The sequence below is a fragment of the Lepidochelys olivacea genome (genome assembly GCF_965140295.1).
Source record: "Lepidochelys olivacea isolate rLepOli2 genome assembly, chromosome: 6".
NCBI lineage: Eukaryota > Metazoa > Chordata > Testudines > Cheloniidae > Lepidochelys > Lepidochelys olivacea.
In genome coordinates, this window is record NC_140416.1 from 66,113,415 (window position 1) to 66,124,770 (window position 11,356).

The following is an 11,356-nucleotide window of genomic DNA, read 5'->3' on the forward strand; positions in this document are numbered from 1 at the left end:
ACTTTGCTCTGAGATAATTGCCACCTTAAATGTTCTGTAGATCTTACAGACTGGTTCATTGACACTTGTACAATTGCCATCAGCTACTTTTGATTTACAAGGCACAGCTCTGTGACAGTGCCAAGACATTCATAAGCATATGTGCTGTTCCTACAAAAACTGCCTGGGGTACGACAGTTTCTTTTCAAAACTACTTGATCTGATGTGGACCCCATGTTAAAATAAATTATTGGAGTTTGGAGATTCAAACTTAGTTTGCACTCATGATACTTTGCCAGCCAGTATACTCCTCTGAGCTTCCTTTGCTTTCAATGACATTTCATCTTGTGAAACCTGAATTTCACACAATTTCCCCCATTCAGAGAGATTTAAAATAACAGAAAAGGCCTGTCAAAGCTGTTTGATAAGGAGCCATATGCCAGCTCAGGTTCAGTGGAGTGGAGAATAGCCCCTCCCTCTCCTCAGACTCCTTTATACTGAAAGATATTAGTGTAGGAGTGCTTGGCACCAGTTAAGAATTCTCCTCCACTAAGGGAATTCTCTGTTGGCCAGTTACAGAGAGATTTCAGCTCCCTTGTGCTACCTGAGTGGCACAAAGGGGCTGATCAGAAAGAAGAATGTGGTCCACAGTTTCTGATGATTACAAGCTTGTTTCCTGTGGGTTAATGTTTTAGGTAGTTTTCGTTCAGAATCCCAACGCAGACCTCCCCACACACGAGAATTTAACTGGGGTATGGGAAGACTGTCTTTTTGCAATAAGGCATGATTACTCCCGGGGAGTTTGCATGGTGTACATGTAATTTTATTTTCATTTGCATTCAAATGCAGCAAAGTCATTCAGCTAACGAGGGTGGGATGTTCTCCTTTAAGCTAATTTCATTTTGGTTGTTTCTGAATGAGGCATGGAGTTACTGGAGGCAGCTATACTTCTGCTAGTACTGGGAACTTCAGCTGGGACTTCTCACCCAATCGCTGTCTTAGTTCATGGAGGCAAACCTTCACCTGACGATGATCCTTTTGAAAAGTTACCAATGAAACATACGAGCAGTCTCGTTCACATAACCTTTTATGTATTTAGCAATCCTTTTTCCTGAGAAAAAGATTTTCATTTTAGGAGTCAAAGATGACTTTTAAAAAGAAATCACACTTGCCTCTGTGTTACCTTTGCTAATGCCTGAGCTCTTATAGACTTCTTCTTAGTCCAATCCTGAGGGTTTTTTTAATGTGACAGGCTTAATTTATAATAAGCTTTTTTATTAACTAACGTTAACTTTGCTCCTATTGAAGTCCATACCAAAACTCCCAATAGCAGTACTGCCATTGGCTTCAGTAAGAACAAGACATGGTGGCTGAGTTTTAACAAGCTCTTACACCAGCCAAATCCTGAGTTTTATTATTACACACCTTGTTTTTAATATGCTTTAAAAATGTCAGCCTCTACCTCTCTACCACAATAGCAAATTCTTCTCACCACCCTGTGGCCAGAGGTAACTCTGCTATGAAGGAAGGGAAATGGTGAAGTAAGACGTGCATGTGAAAAAGCCCCCAGTGCATCTTGGTCCATTCTGGTTACTGTCCCTGATCTGCAATAGCACTATCCTAATAGTGGGAAGCAGCATTACAAGGCACTGTGGTGACACTAATAGAGAAGAGCCAATGTTGGCTAGATGCCAGCATTGCCCGTAGACAAAAATGAAATCTTGGTCCCATTAGAGCGAATGGAATATTTGCCATTAACTTGAAGTGGGACAGGAGTTCACCCTGAGCATTCCACAGCCTGTCTCATGGTCAAGAAGGAGGAAAGAAAAGGGCACAAGCCTTTGAAACCGAACTTTGTTGGTTTGCTAACTTGCAATGCATCTCATGTGTGTTATCCCAAACCAGTGACTGCTTAGATATGCTGAGGTTGAGCTGGTAGAAGGAAATCCTAAAGGAAACGTCCAAGGAACACTCAGACATAAGAGTCTGAGGTGGGGGTGGTGGCGGGGAGGGGAGAAATAGATATGTGGGTCGTTAGAAGGCCTCAAATAGGCCTGTTAACAATTGTCTCCTATGTATTTTAGAAGCCATTTTGTAACCTGTGACTGGAACCAGGTGGCATAATGGAGCACTTTCCCTTCGCCTGGCCATTCCTCCCTCATGATGGAGGGGTGGCCTCGCCAAATTTGTGTGGCATAGTGACCCCATGCACCAGCTTGCATTGCCACTCACTCAAATTTAGCCTGGCTGTTTTGCCCACCATAAAGGGCTGGCTGGGCCAATCTCCCCCCTCTTGCAGTCCTTCCAGCACCTCTGGCTGCTCTCAACATCTTGGTGGATGCAGTAGGTCCAAAATTTGATGCGTTAGCTCTGGATACCAAAAAACATCTTGAAAATACATCCAAATAAATATATTTCAATCCGAATGAACAGCTCTAATAATCCACTAAATTCTGTGCTTTTAGCCCAGAGTGAATGAACTCTGGGTATCGCCAATTAAACTGATGGGCTAATTAACCAAGGTCCAAATTGTGACCTGACTAGGTGTGGTATGGGGTGTAAGTGCAAATTTTGGCTCATTGCATGATTAGCACCTACTGACTTTGGGTTGACTTCTCAGGCACACTAAGGTCACTTTATGCTGTCATAATGGTGGAAAGGGCGTTGGTGTCAATGAAAATCAGTCCCAATACATTTCCAAGCTTCTCTGATCACATCACCAGATTGGCATCCATGAGTGATGTGACTGTTACCTCCAGATCACTCAGCACTAGGTACCGTGTGGTGCTGCCTCCAGTGATGACAATGGAAGCCTGATTATAGTCTGCTACTATTTAATTATATGCTTCAGTAATGATGTGACCTCTCCTGTCTTCCCATTTCCTCCTAAATAGTTCTTCCAAGGCTCACTGAGAGAAACAAAGTGCATTTGCTTCCAGCTATATTTGGGTTTGTAGGTTTTTGAGGGTTTAAAATCCATTTTCAACTCCTGTGGACCATCAGAGCTGATTAGTTCATGCACGAGATCTTTGGATAAATTCAGCCCAACTCAACACGTTAGTTAATTAATTAATTTAATCTTATGGAGGAGGAAGCCTCACCAAACCCGGAGGTCTTAGAGCTCTCACTGCCAGTCAGCTGGTTTGGTTTATATCAGTGCTGATGAGCTTCTGTTCTTTGGTAGCCCCAAATTTCACTTGGAAGCGGAGCTGGTCAGAAGATGGCTTTTTTGTCCCCACCGAATATTTTGACTTTTTGGCACAAACTCGGAAGCTGAAAACTTTTGGCTTAAAACTGAAAATTTCAACTGAGAAATGCCACTGCAGTGCCTCATGCCTCCATTCTACTCTATTGGCCAGGCTTCCTGCCAGGCTACAGCTCCCATGCGGCACTATGGTTTACCCTCCTACTGAGCTGCTGTGGTGCATCATGGGAGATGCAGTCTGGCTGAGGAACCTGGCCCGTAAAGGAGAATGGGGCCATGAGACACCTGAACTACAACCTCTGGGAGCCAATCACTCTTTCACTATTTATCCACAGCGATTCAGGGAGCCCCTCCACCCCCAAATCAGAATATCCCACAGCCCAGCCATTAGAGCACTGCTGTGGGGCTGGAGCGTCCACGGGGGAAAGAACGGTGGGTGCTCAGCACTCACTGGCAGTCCCCCTTTCAGAACCCCTCCCTCCCACCAGCACCTCTTGCCTGCCCACGGGCCCCGCCAATCGGAACCTTCCCCATCCTCCCTGAGCATCTCCCCCCACTGCAATCAGCTATTTTGTGGTGTGCAGGAGGATCTGGGGGGGGAGGGGGAGGAGCGAGGACACACTGCGCTTGGGGGAGGAGGTGGAACGGGGTGAGAAGTGGTGGAGTGGGGGTGGGAAGATGCAGGGGTGGGAAGAGGCGGGGTGAGGGTGGAGCAGGAAGAGGCATGGTGGGGGTGGGACCTTAGGGGAAGGGGTGGAGTGGGGGTGGGGCCTGGGGCAGAGCTGGGGGTCAAGCACCCCCCCAGCACTTTGGAAAGTTGGCTCTTGTGAATTCCTTTCTCCCCAACAAGCTGAGGAGGGAATTGAACCAAGGTCTTCCATATCCCAGGCGAGTGCTCTAGACACTGAACTAAACGTTACAAGATGAACATTGGCACCACCACCACTTTGTGTGGCATGAGGCATGTGCCGCTCTCATTTTCACAAGGAATGACTTAGGCACCTTAGAGTGTGATCCACAAAACTCAGCACACTAGTAGGGGAGCCACCTAAACAAGTCAGTGAGAGACACCAGTGAGAGGGCTGTGTCCTAAGCTGAGCCCCTCTTGCGGAGATAGGCGCCTAAGTCCAAGCTGTTTGGGGACACTTAGCTTTGCTTGTGTCTCACAAGTGGAAACCTCTCTTTGATAATAAGGTGGCTAAGGTGCCTAAGTTCTAGGCCCAAATACTGTGACTATTCCTTTCCACTGGTCATCTCTTTGTCTTCTGTGGAGTCCATGTACTTGTTGGTGATGTTAGCATGGTAATTCCAGGTTGACATACTAGCAAGGGTATGTGTTTGTGTGTGTGTGTAATAGGCACTGAATAGGCACACATTTATGCACCGGTTGCTGACACAGGCCTCCTGTGCTAATGGTCTATCATCCTGTAGAACTCTCTGCTAAGTGGCATGTTTTGTGAGTGCCTCGCTGCATGGCAAGAATGTACCCTGCTGTTATGTTAGTGAGAAAGTTGTAGGAACATTAGACAATTGGTTTCGGACCAGTCCCTTGCTGGGTGACAACTGCCCTTTCATAGAACTGCCTCCTGACTTTTGTGCCTGGTGACTGTACTTGCTTATTGCCTCCTATTTGCAGATCTGATTGTGTAAGCGGTAATATAGCTCCATGACAAAGCCTGTCTCCCATACATATACTTAGTGTTGTATACTTGGGAACTGGTTCAACAGTTAGCAGAAGCTGAGCTAAATATATTAACTATCCAGTCAGTCTTGCTGCAGTGTAGCTTGCCTGTACATCTCTGATTTGCTGTTTTTCAAACAGTCAGCTTGTGTATGGAGCTGCATGCTGAGATTCAGGGCTTCAGCTATTCAGATTTGTGGTAGATATTAATGTGTATTCTCTCTCATCTGATCTGCTTCTTGAGCATTTTCAGAAGGATGTAACTATGTAAATTCATATTTTATTTTAACTTTGTATAATTGATGTCAGACAAAATGTAATAGGGAGTACTGTGGACAGAGAGGCAATGACTTTACCTCTGGTGCTCAAAAATTGATGTGCCTCATAACCAGGGAATATAAGTGCCTCATTGGTCAAGGTACATTTATATAAGACCTGTTTTTAGAGCTGGTCAGAAACTTTCCAATGGAACATTTTTTTCATCTGAAAATGCTGATTCATTGAAATCAAAATCTTTTGCAGGAATGTGCAGATTTCAATGACTCTTTCAATGGAACACAGGCAGGTTTTGAAACCCTCCTGATTTCCTGCCAGCTCATCTGCCTGGCTCCTCGGCAGCCTGCCAGGTAGACTGCCTTTGATTTGGGACCTCAGGGCTTCCAGGGTCCATGACAAGTGGCCATGTGGTCTATCCCAGGGTCAGAGGCTCCAGGAGTTCCAGGGCTTCCAGCCTTATATCATGATGATGATGATAACACTCTTTCCGTTCCATTAGTACATTGGGAGGATGTTAAACAGCAGCTACTAAAGTTAGACGCTTTAAAATCAGCAGGCCCAGATAACTTGAAGCCAAGAATTTTAGAAGAGGTGGCTGAGGAGCTCACTGCACTGTAAATGTTGATTTTTCAATAAGCCTTGGGACACTGGAAAAGTTCCAGAATACTGGAAGAAGCTCATGTTGTGCTAATATTTAAACACAGTAAATGAGATGACCTGGGTAATCATAGGCATGACAGTCTGACATTGATCCTGGGGAAGATAATGGAAAAGCTGATACAGGACTCGATTAATCAAGAATTAAAAAGGATAATGTAATGAATGCCAGTCAATATAGGTTTATGCATAACAGACTAACTTAATATTCTTTTTGATGAGATTACAGTTTGCCTGATGAAGGCAGTAATGTTGATGTAATATACTTAGACTTCTGGAAGGCATTTGAATGGGTACTGCATGACATTTTGATTTAAAAAAAAAGATATAAAATTAACATGCCACACATTAAATGGATTAACAGTTGGCTAACTGATGCATCTTAAAATGTAATTGTAAAGGGAATTGTCATTGGATGGGTGTGTTTCTAGTGGGTTCCTGCAGGGATCTGTTCTTGGCCCTACTCGATTTGACATTTTTATTAATGACCTGAAAGAAAACATGAAACCATCACTGATAACGTTTGCAAATGACACGAAAATTGGGGGAGTGGTAAACAATGAAGCAGACAAGTCACTGCTACAGAGCATCTGGATTGCTTGGTAAGCCAGTCACAAGCAAACAATACACTTTTTAAATGACTAAATGTATACATCTTGGAAGAAAGAATGTAGGCCATATTTACAGAATGGGGGACTCCACCTTGGGAGTCGTGGTGGATAATCAGCTGAACATAAGCTCTGAGTGTGATGCTGTGGCTAAAAAGACTAATGTGATCCTTGGATGCCTAAACAAGTGAATTTCGAGTGGGAGTAGAGAAGTTATTTGACTTCTGTATTTGGCATTGGTGTGACCACTTCTGGAATATTGTGTTCTGGTGCCCACAATTCAAAGGCGATGTTGAAAAAAACTGGAGAGGGTTCAGAGAAGAGCTACAAGAATGATTAAAGGATTAGAAAACATGCCTTGTAGTGATAGACTCAAAGAGCTAAATCTATTTAGCTTAACAAAGAGAAGGTTAAAGAGTGACTTGATTAGTCTAGACTCTAGAAGTACCTGAATGGGGATAATTAACCACTGGAACAATTCACCAAGGGTTGTGATGGATTTGCCATCACTGGCCATTTTTAAATCAAGATTGGATTTTTTCTAAAAGATGTGCTCTAAGAATTATTTTGGGGAAGTTCTATTCAGGAAGTTCTATCAATGGTCATAGTGGTCCCTGCTGGTCTTGGAATGTCGAGTTGGGAATGTGGAAGCCCTGGGAGCCACTGCTGAGCCAGGAACCTTGGAGCTTGGGCTCTCAGAGGGAATTTCCTTTTGATTATTTCAAAATGATTTTTTTTTTAAATTTCCTGCCACAGGAAATTTCAAAACTTTTCCTTTTTGTTCTAAAACAGAATTTTCCCCCCAAAATTTTGGAATTTCTCATGACCTATTTTTCATTCTGAAAATTGTACCATCTGGGTTAGACACAGCAGAATATCACTCAAAACATTACCAAGGTCTATGTTTGTCATACTATAGTTATTCTTGCCTTTCTTTACAAAATACAGGCAAGTTAGCACCTGCACATTGAAGAACTGGAAAATATTTCACAAATGGCTGCTTCAAGCTGTTACGCACATAAAATGGCAAGATAAAATCACGCACAAAGAGATTGCTCAAACAATTTGAAGCAGTCTCTACGGAAGCACATCTGCACCTTCCCATGGATAATAGGTTCCCAAAGAAAGCATGGAATGGGAAAAGACCAAGAGGCAAACTGAGGAAGAGACACAAAGATTCTTGATAAAGAACTTCTCCTCCTGTGAAATTAATATTAACGTGGGAAGCTACAGCAGAAATCAGTTTAGCAATCAGCAAATAATATCTGCTGTGGAAAGATCTGAAATGAAGTGAGAGAAGAAGTATTTGGCAAATAGTAGTTACAGACCCAACAAGAAATACCCTCTTCTCTTGTATTTCCTTTCTTGGCCTGCAGATATACCTGTGAAACAATAATTAAACTTTCTAGCCATTTGTAGACTTATTAGAGCACTTGCTAGATCTGTGACAAGTAAAACATTTGCCTGCGCTGTATATTGATAACTAGAGAGGTGGCTCTTAACAACTTGCCGATTCTACCTATTACCTTTCATTTAGGAATTTAACTGTACATATTTTTTTTAAAGTGTGAAAAAACCCCAAAACAAAATGAGAAACTGAAAAAAAATTATTTGGATCAAAAACCACCATGAAAACTAAAGAAAATGAAAGAGGAGATAAAATGTAGTTTCATTTTGGGTTTTTTTTTGTTTTGTTTTGTATTTGTGTAGTGTATTTTTTGTTTCTATCCAAAACAAAAAATTTCTGTTTCTTGCTGTGGCAAGTAAACAAACAAAAAAACAAAAACAAAACAACAAAAACAACAAAAACAATCAGACTGTTTTCCTAGGGGTTTCCCCCCCAAATTTGGCAACTGAACTGAAAACCCAATGATTTGCTCAACTCCTAATGTGTGACTCTCATAATCTGGAATAAGAGTGTCTACACGTGAAGTTAATCAGGAACAACTATATGTGTAGACGAGCCCTGAGTCTTCAGACAGCCTGAAATGATAGCTCTGAGAAGTGTGAACTGCTCTGGTCATCTCAAGTAGGTGATGAGGTGCTAACTCTGAAATATATAGATGACTTTTAAATATAATTATTATTAATATTAACAATAGTAATACTAATGATAGCATTGTTAATATTGACCATGTTAAGCAGAAACATCAAACTAAAGAGTTTATTTCACAGTTCCAAACTGCCTAGCACACCTTCTCACTTTCCAACAGCTCCATCCCACGCCTCCGCACCTGCTGAAACCTAGTTTTTCCAGTGACCATTTCTCTGAGGCAGTTATGCTTTGTCAATACAGAACTCTGCAATACATAACAAACTGAAAATGTGGGTGCTCACACACAAAGTTGACAAGTTTTAACTAAAATGGTTTAACATCACATCTTTAGTTAAACCAGTGCAACTTTGTGTGTACACCAGATTTAAGTCAACACTACTATGAGAAGTTTGATATTTTTCATTTCCTGACTTGAATCTTTAACAAAGGAATCTGAAAGCTATATTAAAATCCTTCTTGTCTGTTTACTGATGGTAAGTGGATGTGCGTGAGTAGAGGGTGATGTAGCCTGTTTCCCTGCTGTCAATCAGCTCTGGCAATTGTACAGGGAAGGGGCTGTAGCCCTGCATGGAGGGCGTGCAAGGCAGTCCTGCCCACTGATTCCTGTTCAAGAGGCAAGGTGTCTTCACTAGTACTAATTTATAGAGCTGCTCAAAAATGATCAATATGTAGATTAAATATTGTTGCCAAAAGTTTTCATGAAAACTGTATGCAGTTTTTTTAAAAGCAGCATAAACTTAAAAAAAATCAAACATTTGAAATGTCATTAAAGTTTTTCAAATAGTGGTTAAGGCTGTGCTAAATGGTGAAAAATATTGAAATTACATTTCAGACAGTTTTCACTCATCATTTCAGGCAATTCTGATCTATGAAGTTTGTTTCTCCCCTTCCTCCAAACACCCCCCCACCCCCAGCTTAATGTATTTTCACATCTGAAACATAATCAGTCAAATTTGGAACCTTGAATTTCAAAGTCAAGCTTAACTCAGAATGGGCCTACTGTATTTTAAAGCAAAAAATCATTGAAATTGTTACAAAATATGGAAATTTTGAGTAGTTTCATCATTTATCGAAAATATTTTGCATAGTCTTATCATGATTCATTTGCATTTTTAATCTTGCTACTGTGATGAAATCAGTTGTGTTTTGGCATCTGGTAAAGCACGCAACTGCCAGTAAAAGATGAAAGGCAGCTGCTGGGTTTTAATGCAGCTCTGCTTGATTTGATATTGCATAATGCCGGAGTTGCCACCACACCCGTTCATATCCCAGGTCTCTGGATTTAAGATGCTTACTTACATTATAGCCCTCCTACTGCCCATTTCTAACCCTGAGTAGTAGCTATTTAGCATTAAAGGGCAGGTGAATACACATCAGCATGATTAAGCACAACAGTAATGGTCTTTAAAAATGCAACTGATGTTCATACGTACTGCATCCAAAACTCTTACAGAAATGAATGGCAAATAGGACAGAGAAATTAAGAGGAGTAGGAAAGGGATTGGGGTGGGAGAGATTTCCAAATCAGATCTGGAGAGAGATTTAGAGTAGATGAGGCAGAGACAGGGGACAGGTGCCACCTTATGACAGTTCAGGGTTATAACACTAAGGTGTCTCCTTATATTACAGGTAAAATGTAACAAGGCTACACCAGTGAAAGCAGGCATTAGGGAAGTGTGAATATCTTAATATTCAAATGTTGATCAGGTCTCTGGGAATGTCATTATTAGGAAGATATTCAGGAATCTTAGGAGAAACTTAAATCTGGAACTAAAAAGGCTAAAAGCTGAGGGGTGATGGGCAGGGGAGTGAGAAGACACAAGAAAAGGCAAAGTGCAAGAGAAGTGAGCATTGTTCTATTTTTATAAATTACAAGTGTCTCCTTCATGAGAATAGTGGCAAAGATGCAGGGGGTACCCAGATTAAGGAAGGCACAACAGTGACAGAAGTATGTGACTGGAAGTGGCTAGAAGATGGGCAGCAGGCAGCACAGCATTGGCAGTCTGGCAAAAGAAATTCAGCACATACATACCTCATGAGTGGGATGAGCTAAAAGATATGTAACTCGCCCAGCTTCACAAGTGCAGACAGAAAGGAGAGAAGAAGTCATCCAGTCCTGAGATTTTATTCATATACTTACAATATTTCATGATAAGTGTGGGACTGTCTTCTTTTGCACTGTGCCCCTTCATGAATGCAAAGGCTGAAATATCAGCAGATAGACATATGCAGTCTTGAGTGGGCATTGGGCACAGCACAACTTAGGCTAGGAATGACACTTAAAGAACTCATAAAAGCCCAAAGTTGATATTTAAAAGCCAAAAGAGGGAGGTGGACCTTGAGAAATAGTAGAGGCTCATAGTCCAATATGGGAGGATGCCACATTCCCCTCTGTGCTAACTATCCTCTGTGGGAGAACAGTTGTAGGTAACTGGATGGTAAGAGAAGCGTTAGAATAGTGTGCTAATGTAAGCGAGGATTGTGACTTTTGACTTCTGTGAGGCAGAGAACTCTCATATGGGGATGAGAGTTCTCCACCTCACAGGTATGCCTTCCATACATGCTCAGCAGAAAGCAGATGTCAGTAAATAGAGAAATACTGAGCTCTGGCCAATCACTCTTGTGGCTGGTGCTTTCTAAGCTGACAGACATAACAGTTTAGTTTCCTGTGAATTGTAATTCTTTGGTCTAATTTGGGTTGTTGGGTTTAATATGTGGGTGCTGGGTGGATTTGGTGGTTTGTGATATGCAGGAGATCAGACTAGATGGTTTGGTGGTTCCTTCTAGCGTTAAACACTGACTTTGTCATGTGCACTAGATTCCATGCTACCACTGGGTATATTGCCAAGGTCACGGGTGTCCCACCCATCGCCAGTAAGGCCTCAGGTTGACTC